The sequence below is a fragment of the Sander lucioperca genome, chromosome 2 (assembly GCF_008315115.2).
Source record: "Sander lucioperca isolate FBNREF2018 chromosome 2, SLUC_FBN_1.2, whole genome shotgun sequence".
NCBI classification, from domain to species: Eukaryota; Metazoa; Chordata; class Actinopteri; order Perciformes; family Percidae; genus Sander; species Sander lucioperca.
Window position 1 is genome coordinate 21006978 of NC_050174.1, and position 12311 is coordinate 21019288.

Consider the following 12311-nt stretch of genomic DNA (forward strand, 5'->3'; position numbering starts at 1 on the left):
TTGAAGAGAAAAACAAAAGCTTTTCAGCTTTAAACAGACTGTAACGTGCAGGTTTCCAACTTTGGAGTCAGCGGGACTATACATTTTGAGGCCTTTTGGTTCCTTTAGCATTTTGTCCACAAACTTGCAGCTTTGCTGTACAGCAGTGTCTGGTTTACGCTGTGCACGTTTTTGTTGAGTAATGCGAAGTGCCCGCGATTAGGATGGCAGTGAGAAGTGGGTGTGGCTATTTGGGTGGGACCAAATTAATTGCGTGTTCTCCGCTCCAAGGTTGTTCTCTCTTTGGGGCAAAAAATGTCCTCCAAACATTTTGCCAATGCTAGCATCCTTAGGTTTAAGGCTTTTGTGCAGCAGGTTTGCTTTCTCACATGCAGAAACAGCTTGCCAAGGTGAGATAATGCTAAAAGCACTGAACTCTAGGGTTATGCATTGTAGAAACCGTCAGCCAGAGTTCTGTGTCTGGGAATGAAGACCCTTTCTCTGGCTCATCCAACTCATACTTACCTGGCAGGGGAGATACCATGATCAAGAAGGTGGTTCACCCAGGGCGAGGCTTAACCATTGCACTCCGGTTATGCTGACCCGTGCGAATTCCCCAAATGTGGGAATCTCGACTGCACAATTTGTGGTAGTGGGGCACTGCGTTCGCGCTCTCCCCTGATCGTAATGTTGAAGAGAAAAACAAAAGCTTTTCAGCTCTAAACAGACTTTAACGTGCAGGTTTCCAACTTTGGAGTCAGCGGGGACTATACATTTTGAGGCCTTTTGGTTCCTTTAGCATTTTGTCCACAAACTTGCAGCTTTGCTGTACAGCAGTGTCTGGTTTACGCTGTGCACGTTTTTGTTGAGTAATGCGAAGTGCCCGCGATTCGGATGGCAGTGAGAAGTGGGTGTGGCCTTTTTTGGTGGGACCAAATGAATTAAGTGTTCTCCGCTCCAAGGTTGTTCTCTCTTTGGGGCAAAAAATGTCCTCCAAACATTTTGCCAATGCTAGCATCCTTAGGTTTAAGGCTTTAGTGCAGCAGGTTTGCTTTCTCACATGCAGAAACAGCTTGCCAAGGTGAGATAATGCTAAAAGCACTGAACTCTAGGGTTATGCATTGTAGAAACCGTCAGCCAGAGTTCTGTGTCTGGGAATGAAGACCCTTTCTCTGGCTCATCCAACTCATACTTACCTGGCAGGGGAGATACCATGATCAAGAAGGTGGTTCACCCAGGGCGAGGCTTAACCATTGCACTCCGGTTATGCTGACCCGTGCGAATTCCCCAAATGTGGGAATCTCGACTGCACAATTTGTGGTAGTGGGGGACTGCGTTCGCGCTCTCCCCTGATCGTAATGTTGAAGAGAAAAACAAAAGCTTTTCAGCTTTAAACAGACTGTAACGTGCAGGTTTCCAACTTTGGAGTCAGCGGGACTATACATTTTGAGGCCTTTTGGTTCCTTTAGCATTTTGTCCACAAACTTGCAGCTTTGCTGTACAGCAGTGTCTGGTTTACGCTGTGCACGTTTTTGTTGAGTAATGCGAAGTGCCCGCGATTCGGATGGCAGTGAGAAGTGGGTGTGGCTTTTTGGGTGGGACCAAATTAATTGCGTGTTCTCCGCTCCAAGGTTGTTCTCTCTTTGGGGCAAAAAATGTCCTCCAAACATTTTGCCAATGCTAGCATCCTTAGGTTTAAGGCTTTTGTGCAGCAGGTTTGCTTTCTCACATGCAGAAACAGCTTGCCAAGGTGAGATAATGCTAAAAGCACTGAACTCTAGGGTTATGCATTGTAGAAACCGTCAGCCAGAGTTCTGTGTCTGGGAATGAAGACCCTTTCTCTGGCTCATCCAACTCATACTTACCTGGCAGGGGAGATACCATGATCAAGAAGGTGGTTCACCCAGGGCGAGGCTTAACCATTGCACTCCGGTTATGCTGACCCGTGCGAATTCCCCAAATGTGGGAATCTCGACTGCACAATTTGTGGTAGTGGGGGACTGCGTTCGCGCTCTCCCCTGATCGTAATGTTGAAGAGAAAAACAAAAGCTTTTCAGCTTTAAACAGACTGTAACGTGCAGGTTTCCAACTTTGGAGTCAGCGGGACTATACATTTGAGGCCTTTTGGTTCCTTTAGCATTTTGTCCACAAACTTGCAGCTTTGCTGTACAGCAGTGTCTGGTTTACGCTGTGCACGTTTTTGTTGAGTAATGCGAAGTGCCCGCGATTCGGATGGCAGTGAGAAGTGGGTGTGGCTTTTTGGGTGGGACCAAATGAATTGCGTGTTCTCCGCTCCAAGGTTGTTCTCTCTTTGGGGCAAAAAATGTCCTCCAAACATTTTGCCAATGCTAGCATCCTTAGGTTTAAGGCTTTTGTGCAGCAGGTTTGCTTTCTCACATGCAGAAACAGCTTGCCAAGGTGAGATAATGCTAAAAGCACTGAACTCTAGGGTTATGCATTGTAGAAACCGTCAGCCAGAGTTCTGTGTCTGGGAATGAAGACCCTTTCTCTGGCTCATCCAACTCATACTTACCTGGCAGGGGAGATACCATGATCAAGAAGGTGGTTCACCCAGGGCGAGGCTTAACCATTGCACTCCGGTTATGCTGACCCGTGCGAATTCCCCAAATGTGGGAATCTCGACTGCACAATTTGTGGTAGTGGGGGACTGCGTTCGCGCTCTCCCCTGATCGTAATGTTGAAGAGAAAAACAAAAGCTTTTCAGCTTTAAACAGACTGTAACGTGCAGGTTTCCAACTTTGGAGTCAGCGGGACTATACATTTTGAGGCCTTTTGGTTCCTTTAGCATTTTGTCCACAAACTTGCAGCTTTGCTGTACAGCAGTGTCTGGTTTACGCTGTGCACGTTTTTGTTGAGTAATGCGAAGTGCCCGCGATTCGGATGGCAGTGAGAAGTGGGTGTGGCTTTTTGGGTGGGACCAAATGAATTGCGTGTTCTCCGCTCCAAGGTTGTTCTCTCTTTGGGGCAAAAAATGTCCTCCAAACATTTTGCCAATGCTAGCATCCTTAGGTTTAAGGCTTTTGTGCAGCAGGTTTGCTTTCTCACATGCAGAAACAGCTTGCCAAGGTGAGATAATGCTAAAAGCACTGAACTCTAGGGTTATGCATTGTAGAAACCGTCAGCCAGAGTTCTGTGTCTGGGAATGAAGACCCTTTCTCTGGCTCATCCAACTCATACTTACCTGGCAGGGGAGATACCATGATCAAGAAGGTGGTTCACCCAGGGCGAGGCTTAACCATTGCACTCCGGTTATGCTGACCCGTGCGAATTCCCCAAATGTGGGAATCTCGACTGCACAATTTGTGGTAGTGGGGGACTGCGTTCGCGCTCTCCCCTGATCGTAATGTTGAAGAGAAAAACAAAAGCTTTTCAGCTCTAAACAGTCTTTAACGTGCAGGTTTCCAACTTTGGAGTCAGCGGGGCTATACATTTTGAGGCCTTTTGGTTCCTTTAGCATTTTGTCCACAAACTTGCAGCTTTGCTGTACAGCAGTGTCTGGTTTACGCTGTGCACGTTTTTGTTGAGTAATGCGAAGTGCCCGCGATTCGGATGGCAGTGAGAAGTGGGTGTGGCTATTTGGGTGGGACCAAATTAATTGCGTGTTCTCCGCTCCAAGGTTGTTCTCTCTTTGGGGCAAAAAATGTCCTCCAAACATTTTGCCAATGCTAGCATCCTTAGGTTTAAGGCTTTTGTGCAGCAGGTTTGCTTTCTCACATGCAGAAACAGCTTGCCAAGGTGAGATAATGCTAAAAGCACTGAACTCTAGGGTTATGCATTGTAGAAACCGTCAGCCAGAGTTCTGTGTCTGGGAATGAAGACCCTTTCTCTGGCTCATCCAACTCATACTTACCTGGCAGGGGAGATACCATGATCAAGAAGGTGGTTCACCCAGGGCGAGGCTTAACCATTGCACTCCGGTTATGCTGACCCGTGCGAATTCCCCAAATGTGGGAATCTCGACTGCACAATTTGTGGTAGTGGGGGACTGCGTTCGCGCTCTCCCCTGATCGTAATGTTGAAGAGAAAAACAAAAGCTTTTCAGCTTTAAACAGACTGTAACGTGCAGGTTTCCAACTTTGGAGTCAGCGGGACTATACATTTTGAGGCCTTTTGGTTCCTTTAGCATTTTGTCCACAAACTTGCAGCTTTGCTGTACAGCAGTGTCTGGTTTACGCTGTGCACGTTTTTGTTGAGTAATGCGAAGTGCCCGCGATTCGGATGGCAGTGAGAAGTGGGTGTGGCTTTTTTGGTGGGACCAAATGAATTACGTGTTCTCCGCTCCAAGGTTGTTCTCTCTTTGGGGCAAAAAATGTCCTCCAAACATTTTGCCAATGCTAGCATCCTTAGGTTTAAGGCTTTTGTGCAGCAGGTTTGCTTTCTCACATGCAGAAACAGCTTGCCAAGGTGAGATAATGCTAAAAGCACTGAACTCTAGGGTTATGCATTGTAGAAACCGTCAGCCAGAGTTCTGTGTCTGGGAATGAAGACCCTTTCTCTGGCTCATCCAACTCATACTTACCTGGCAGGGGAGATACCATGATCAAGAAGGTGGTTCACCCAGGGCGAGGCTTAACCATTGCACTCCGGTTATGCTGACCCGTGCGAATTCCCCAAATGTGGGAATCTCGACTGCACAATTTGTGGTAGTGGGGGACTGCGTTCGCGCTCTCCCCTGATCGTAATGTTGAAGAGAAAAACAAAAGCTTTTCAGCTTTAAACAGACTGTAACGTGCAGGTTTCCAACTTTGGAGTCAGCGGGACTATACATTTTGAGGCCTTTTGGTTCCTTTAGCATTTTGTCCACAAACTTGCAGCTTTGCTGTACAGCAGTGTCTGGTTTACGCTGTGCACGTTTTTGTTGAGTAATGCGAAGTGCCCGCGATTCGGATGGCAGTGAGAAGTGGGTGTGGCTATTTGGGTGGGACCAAATTAATTGCGTGTTCTCCGCTCCAAGGTTGTTCTCTCTTTGGGGCAAAAAATGTCCTCCAAACATTTTGCCAATGCTAGCATCCTTAGGTTTAAGGCTTTTGTGCAGCAGGTTTGCTTTCTCACATGCAGAAACAGCTTGCCAAGGTGAGATAATGCTAAAAGCACTGAACTCTAGGGTTATGCATTGTAGAAACCGTCAGCCAGAGTTCTGTGTCTGGGAATGAAGACCCTTTCTCTGGCTCATCCAACTCATACTTACCTGGCAGGGGAGATACCATGATCAAGAAGGTGGTTCACCCAGGGCGAGGCTTAACCATTGCACTCCGGTTATGCTGACCCGTGCGAATTCCCCAAATGTGGGAATCTCGACTGCACAATTTGTGGTAGTGGGGGACTGCGTTCGCGCTCTCCCCTGATCGTAATGTTGAAGAGAAAAACAAAAGCTTTTCAGCTTTAAACAGACTGTAACGTGCAGGTTTCCAACTTTGGAGTCAGCGGGGACTATACATTTTGAGGCCTTTTGGTTCCTTTAGCATTTTGTCCACAAACTTGCAGCTTTGCTGTACAGCAGTGTCTGGTTTACGCTGTGCACGTTTTTGTTGAGTAATGCGAAGTGCCCGCGATTCGGATGGCAGTGAGAAGTGGGTGTGGCTTTTTGGGTGGGACCAAATTAATTGCGTGTTCTCCGCTCCAATGTTGTTCTCTCTTTGGGGCAAAAAATGTCCTCCAAACATTTTGCCAATGCTAGCATCCTTAGGTTTAAGGCTTTTGTGCAGCAGGTTTGCTTTCTCACATGCAGAAACAGCTTGCCAAGGTGAGATAATGCTAAAAGCACTGAACTCTAGGGTTATGCATTGTAGAAACCGTCAGCCAGAGTTCTGTGTCTGGGAATGAAGACCCTTTCTCTGGCTCATCCAACTCATACTTACCTGGCAGGGGAGATACCATGATCAAGAAGGTGGTTCACCCAGGGCGAGGCTTAACCATTGCACTCCGGTTATGCTGACCCGTGCGAATGGTGATGCACTGGATGGAAGTGCAATTGACCCTGCACGCCATAGGTCAACAGTCCATGTGAAATTCAAATTTGCATGTGCCTTCCCCCAGGTGTCTTGGACCAGGAACTCCAAGGACTAACAGCACACATGCTTCTGACATCATCAAAACAAACAAAACTGTGACCTGTGTCAAGAATTAAAGGAATTAACTATTGTATATTGTTGCACATCACTGATCTAAAGTTGCTGTTGATATTAAAACAACTTTTTTTAATAGTTGCACCAAGCATAAGCCCCTGCATTTAGTCTTCTTAGTTGCACACAAAAGTCCCCCCTGGTATGCTATTGCATTGCTTTGTCATGTAAATTAACAGAATGAATTATTAAATGTATTTATTGTAATACCTTTGCTATATTTCAAGTGTGTGTGTATGAACAAAAGCTATTCAAAAGTCATGCCATGTAATTCCTTTGCTCCCTTTCATTCAATAAAGTAGCTGGATTCATCAGAAAGACATGCTTGTGTGAACACTATTTTTTTCCCCAATTATTCATGTGCCTCTTATGGCACTTAACTGTAACCCAGAAGCAATTTATTCATAAGGCCCTCATGACTTAACTGGGGGCATTTTGAAAAGTGTGATGCACATTTAAAGGCATTTATTCCTCTATAGGCCCCATGTCTTCACTTTAAATTATTCTGGGACTTATGTTGCCCCTTAATTTCTGATAACTGCCTCTGTTATTAATTAATCCATTTACAGACACTCCACGACTCATTGTGACTGTAGCACTGACCAATTTTATTCAGTAAAACTTGCCAGTATCCAAGTTAAATGTTGACACCAGAACACAGTAAACAGCTGATGACAAAGTGCATGATGTAGGACAACAGTGCACAGTGCAGAGAACAAAAGGTGCCACATTAAAGGGCAATTGCAAGACCAGAGCACAGAACAACACAGAACTTAAAACAGTAAGACTTGAACACAAGAACTATATACTATTTACAATGGGCCCTCATAAAGTGCATGACATTTTTATTTTAGAATACAATAGGCTACATAAAGTACAGGTTAAGTAGGCATTACAAAACAGGCGCAAAGTGAGGTGTAAGACGATGGATATGCCAAAGTGATATGGTAATAACACAATATACATGAATAGACAGTCTATATAAATGCTGAAATGTAGTAAAAGAGTCATATACAGTTAGTGCAAGTTGTGGTCTAGTTAGTGATAAGATAAGAGACTATTAATCCCATACGGGAAATTCCTGTGCTACAGCAGCTCAAAAGAAAAAAATGTACACACATCAGAAAAACACAAATACACATTAAGTTAACATAGGAGAAAAAAATATACATAAAGTATAAGAAATGGGAAAAAATGAATTAGTTATAATAATAATAATAATAATAATAATAGTAATAAAAACAAACATTTACACAATAAACACCCTTATATAAACAGACAGTATATAAACACAGATGTACAGATGAGTAAGGTGTGAATGAATATAAATGACATATTGCACAGTTGAAGGTATAGAGTAATAAATAAATAAATAGTGCAGAATATTGCCCAGTGATGGCTCATATTGCAGAAACAGTGCTACTTTATAATGTTGATATAGACCAGGGGTCACCAACACGGTGCCCGCAGGCACCAGGTAGCCCCCAAGGACCACATGAGTAGCCCTCAGGCCTGTTCTAAAAATGAAAATTGAATATTGATATTATCTGTTTCCCACCTTGTTAAGTCATTGCTGGTAATATTGATAATGAGAAATCATTAACGTGATCAGTGTCTTCACATAGATGAGTATCATTAATCATTAATAATCATATATAACTAAAGGCAAACTGAGCAAATTTGTTATTTCAGAAGAGCGTATCAAACTGGTAGCCCTTCGTATGACTCAGTACCCATGAAGTAGCTCTCAGCTTCTAAAAGGTTGGTGACCCCTGATATAGACAGTCTATATAAATGCTCAAATGGTCAAATAGGGCAACAGTGCAGAGAACCAAAGGTGCCACGTTAAAGGGCACTTGTAAGACCAGAACACACAGAACAACACAGAATGTAGAACAGTAAAACTTGAACACAAGAACTATATACACTATTTGCAACGGGGCAGCCGTTCACTCCTCCAATCCGTCCACAACAGAGACAAAATGTTCAAAGTTTTTAAATACTCTGTTCTCCAGTCCCTTGGAGGGTGAACGGTTGTTCGCAGGGCAATATGTCTTTTTTTTGTATTTTTTGTGTCCCTGGATTGTGTGCCCACACGCCTTGCAGGTCGGGAGATGCTGCACCCTCGCCAGCTTAATGCCCAGCCCTGTGGGGTGGTCTGCCAGCTTTCTCTTGTACAGTGTGGATCGAGACCATGACGATCCTACCACAGGGTTCTGTCCAGAGGCTGAGGTTGGCTGAACAGCTGGCCTGATGGGCACAGGCAGAGTGATTGGGATGGAAGCCTGACCAGCAGGCAGCATGGGCTGCGTGGAGGAGGGGCCCGCAGACTGGGAGACAAAGGGCATCACAGGCCTGGTGATGGTGGAGGTGGCAGGGATTCTCCTCACCGGCAGAGGCAGTCGTGGCTGAGGAGGAAGTTGTGGAGGAGGCTGTGGAGGAAGCTGTGGAGGAGGCTGTGGAGGAGGCTGTGGCATTGCCACCAGCATGTTTGTCCGTCCCTTTAACACCTTTGTGCCGGCTGTGCTGGGCGTAGGGACGTACTCCATCACAGGGTAGTCAGGTGGAGGGAGGACGGCAGGCTGGCGCGGTGCAGGAGGCAGGTCTTTAGACGACACAGAGGTGGTCTTGGAGATGACGGCTGGCTGCCTGGTGGCGTGCAGGTTCACCAGCCTCTCCTGCTGGCGGATGAAGTCCAGGCGGATCACTGTTTTGGTGTTTATTTTGGGGAGAGGGATGCCTGCCTTGCACAGGATTGGGTCATCCACCAAGACCCGGTGCTGGATCCTGTCGTAGGCCTTGAGGATGCTGTCCTTCTCTGGGCTGGAGCGAGAGGCCTTAGGGGAGTGCAGCCACAGCAGCTTGACAAGCACATACATGAGGCGGTTGTGCTGTGAGCTGATGTCCTGCTGTGCTGGCGCGTACCTTTTGGCCATCTTGACTCTCTGGACCAGGGCAGCATCTGCAAGGTCATCCCTCTTTGTACGGCAGTACAATGTGTTGCCCCAGTGTGTCCGGTAAAGCTGGTGATATTTCTGTGGCTGCTTGTCGTGCTCCTCCACCGCATTCCACGAGTCGAGGACCCTGCTCCTTTGTTCCTGTTCCTGCTAAGGAGCAGCTTCTGGTCCGTCAAGCCAACCTCCACCAGCACAGCACAGAATGCCTCCAGCTTCTGGAACCCGGGTAGAGGATTGTCACTGCAGACATCCTCCTGTAAAACACACACACACACACACACCCACGCACACACACAGAGAGAAAAGTAGGTAAGTCTCAATGCATACAATGTCTTGTTTTTCAGCAGTCACATTTATCACTGTGTTCTCTTCTATCAGACAAGTAGGTACTCTACTCACAAAGGCAGGAGGGTTGACCGTAGCAGTCTCACTGCTGGTCAGGGTGATGCGGGGCTCGACAGCAGGATGGTCCTCGTCGCTCTGGTAGGCCTCGTCTGCTTCAGCGTCTGGGTCGGCCTGACCAGGCTGAATGACCTCCTCCTCTGGCCCAGGACCGTCGTTGACGATGCCCTCGAGAGAGAGAAGGGCCCCCCCGTGCTCTGGCTGAAAAGATATTCCAGCCCAAGCAGCTCGTCTGACTGGACGTCGGCCGTGGCCCTGAAGTTCTCTTCCACCGTCTCGCCGAACAGCTGCTGGCAGCGGGAGTTGAGGCGGTCAATAAGTGGTGCCGAGTAGACTCGGTGGTGCCGGCCTCTGCCCCCAAACACGGCGTCCGAGCTGCGGTCGGAGTTCCACCTGGCGATTCCACTTATGAGGTAGACCTGGTAAGGCTGTGCCGCACAGTGGGGACCTGAACATCACAACAACATGTATCAGAATCAGCTTTATTGGCCAGGTTTGCGCAAACAAACAAGGAATTTGACTCCGGTTAATCTTTTCTCTCAAAGTACAACACTCACTCACAACAGAAAGGACAGTAAGAAATATAAAAAATATACTGTTAAGTATAACAGTATAACAATACGTCAGAATTTAGAAATGTACAAGAAATATACAATAACAATTGAAGACGAGGGAAGGAATAGTGCTATTACGGCATAGTCTGAGATTTAAGATTTAAATATAAATATAGTGCAAGGCAGTTCAGTGCAATGGTAATATAGTGTAATATAGAGTGTGAGCTTTTACATTCGTTTTGGGTATTGCAATGTAGTTACAGAATGTAATGTAGTTACCTCTTTGTCAAGAATGTACTGCCGAAAGCGCTTGAGCGACTTGGAGGTGATGTCGCTCTCCTTCGTCAGCAGCCATTGCATGACAGAAGTGTGAGCCTCCTGTGCCATCTTCCGTTCTTGCTCACTCCCAGCTTGAGGGTCTGCCTGGTGGAGCTTGTGCTGGCTGTACCACTGCCACATCTCAAGGAAAGTGAAGGACCTGAAGCGGCCCATGCCGTAAATGGCCCTGTCGATGTTGACCTCGAGGTGGCAGGAGACTGGTGGGAAGAGCTGCACATATTTCAGCAGGCTGTCCTTCACCCATTCGTCGTTGATGGCCGCACGTCTCTCCGGCTGACGGCTCTCTTTGACATGCCGGTCAATGAGACTGAAATATATACACATATCGTTGTTAGTTTCAGTAAAGGGAAACTGTACATGGTTTGGTTTTCTGGGAAATGCTCAGTGTTGGTTCAACAAGTTACTTCAAAAATGTAATACATTATGGATTACTAGTTACTGTCATCTGAGAGTAATTAGTTATATGACAATATTACCGTCTCTGCGTTGTAACGCGCATTACTGAGATTGTAACAGGTATAAGACTACCAAAAGTGTATTAGTAATTACTGCGTTACAGCAAAAAGGAATACATTACTGTAATTGCGTTACTTTTGTAACAAGTTACTCCCAACACCGGAAATGTTTACTATTTGACGTATCCCACGTCGTTCTCCACCAGCCACCTGAAGGTCCTGCCAGTGTAGCGGCCAAAAGTTAGCACTAGCTGCCCCAGGTACTGTGCCTCAGTAGGCCTCTCCAGCCCACAGTGCCTTTTTGCTGAAGACAAAACATTTTATGACCTTAGTGAACAAGCAAGCAAAAGCTCTAGTGCGCCACATTAGGTTGTCATTTCTTGTAGTATAAATGCAATGTCAAGATGTTACCTTCCTCAAAGGCAGTCTTGGGATCCCTCAGCCTGTGGTCCTGTGGTCCCGCAAACTGACTTCTGCCCTGCTGGGCCTTGGCTTCTTTGGAGGCTCTTAGCAGACATTGTTGCCTCTCTGCCGGCAGGCTGGTGTCGAGAATTTGGAGGGCTGGCAGCAAAGTATCCATGTCCTGAAATTGGCAACAGACCATTATCAATTCTTGATTTTTTGCTGCTGCAACACCGTTATTTCCCTTTTTTTTTGGGATCAATGAAAAGATATATCTATCTATCAAAATCCTAGTTCCTTCAGTATGGCCTGTTGACAGTGTGCAGGGGCCTCTGGGTTGACGATGTTGCCACTTACTTACGATACTGAAATACACTTGGACACAGTAACAGCACAACATTATTATTTTTTATTTGAACCTTATTTTATATAATGTATTCAGTTTCTAATATGACAATGCATGTTAGTGTACAAAAGGTCATTGATACCCTTTTATCACACAGCGAGGAGGAAGTGTCAGAGCAGGATGACACCTGCTCAACCCTGATTACAGCTCTTCAGATGAAGATAACACAAGGTAGAGTTCATATAAGTTCTGACATTTTTACTTTTTTGTTTTTTTTTTACATTTTATCCACTTTTCAGCCCATTTCCCTCTGGCACAGTTTGTAAGTTGCCAGTAAAACATGTCTATCTGACAATTTCTATTTGATGAAATGCATTCCTTAGATGGCACATGCTTTTATAGCATGAACAGAAACATCTATTAGGTTAGGAATATGTAATAAGTTAATGTTTTGTGACAGCAACAATAACTAAAAATAATTACAGCAACAATAACTTTATTCTACAACATGATTTTTCAACCAGTAGTAGTTATGGAATTTAATGACATCTAGGCTGACTAAAGCTTTGTTTGTCGACAGTACTATAATGAGGGCTTCTTTCATTCTGGTAACTGTCTTTACAGCCATCTGAAGGCAGCATTTATTTGGCGAGGGGGAGGGGAAGACGTCCTGGGCCACTGGCTCTGCACTATCCAAGTTTAGTAAATAGTGTGGTAACAACAACAACAACAAC

At 45.7% G+C, this 12311-nt stretch overlaps 8 non-coding genes and 1 pseudogene across 8 annotated transcripts; all 9 read left to right on the forward strand.

Annotated features, from left to right (window-relative positions):
- The first annotated feature begins 496 nt into the window (after positions 1 to 496).
- On the forward strand, positions 497 to 660 carry LOC116063631. Its single transcript, XR_004108326.2, has one exon. It is a non-coding gene; the product is annotated as a U1 spliceosomal RNA (small nuclear RNA).
- Positions 661 to 1167: 507 nt separating this feature from the next.
- LOC116063809 lies at positions 1168 to 1331 on the forward strand. The gene has a single exon (XR_004108383.1). It is a non-coding gene; the product is annotated as a U1 spliceosomal RNA (small nuclear RNA).
- A 505-nt stretch (positions 1332 to 1836) lies between these two features.
- On the forward strand, positions 1837 to 2000 carry LOC116063642. The gene has a single exon (XR_004108327.2). It is a non-coding gene; the product is annotated as a U1 spliceosomal RNA (small nuclear RNA).
- A 504-nt stretch (positions 2001 to 2504) lies between these two features.
- On the forward strand, positions 2505 to 2668 carry LOC118494652. Its single transcript, XR_004896781.1, has one exon. It is a non-coding gene; the product is annotated as a U1 spliceosomal RNA (small nuclear RNA).
- A 505-nt stretch (positions 2669 to 3173) lies between these two features.
- LOC116063815 lies at positions 3174 to 3337 on the forward strand. The gene has a single exon (XR_004108384.1). It is a non-coding gene; the product is annotated as a U1 spliceosomal RNA (small nuclear RNA).
- A 505-nt stretch (positions 3338 to 3842) lies between these two features.
- On the forward strand, positions 3843 to 4006 carry LOC116063664. Its single transcript, XR_004108329.2, has one exon. It is a non-coding gene; the product is annotated as a U1 spliceosomal RNA (small nuclear RNA).
- A 505-nt stretch (positions 4007 to 4511) lies between these two features.
- LOC116063820 lies at positions 4512 to 4675 on the forward strand. Its single transcript, XR_004108387.1, has one exon. It is a non-coding gene; the product is annotated as a U1 spliceosomal RNA (small nuclear RNA).
- A 505-nt stretch (positions 4676 to 5180) lies between these two features.
- On the forward strand, positions 5181 to 5344 carry LOC116063674. The gene has a single exon (XR_004108330.2). It is a non-coding gene; the product is annotated as a U1 spliceosomal RNA (small nuclear RNA).
- A 506-nt stretch (positions 5345 to 5850) lies between these two features.
- LOC116063832 lies at positions 5851 to 5985 on the forward strand (annotated as a pseudogene).
- The last annotated feature ends 6326 nt before the right edge of the window (positions 5986 to 12311 follow it).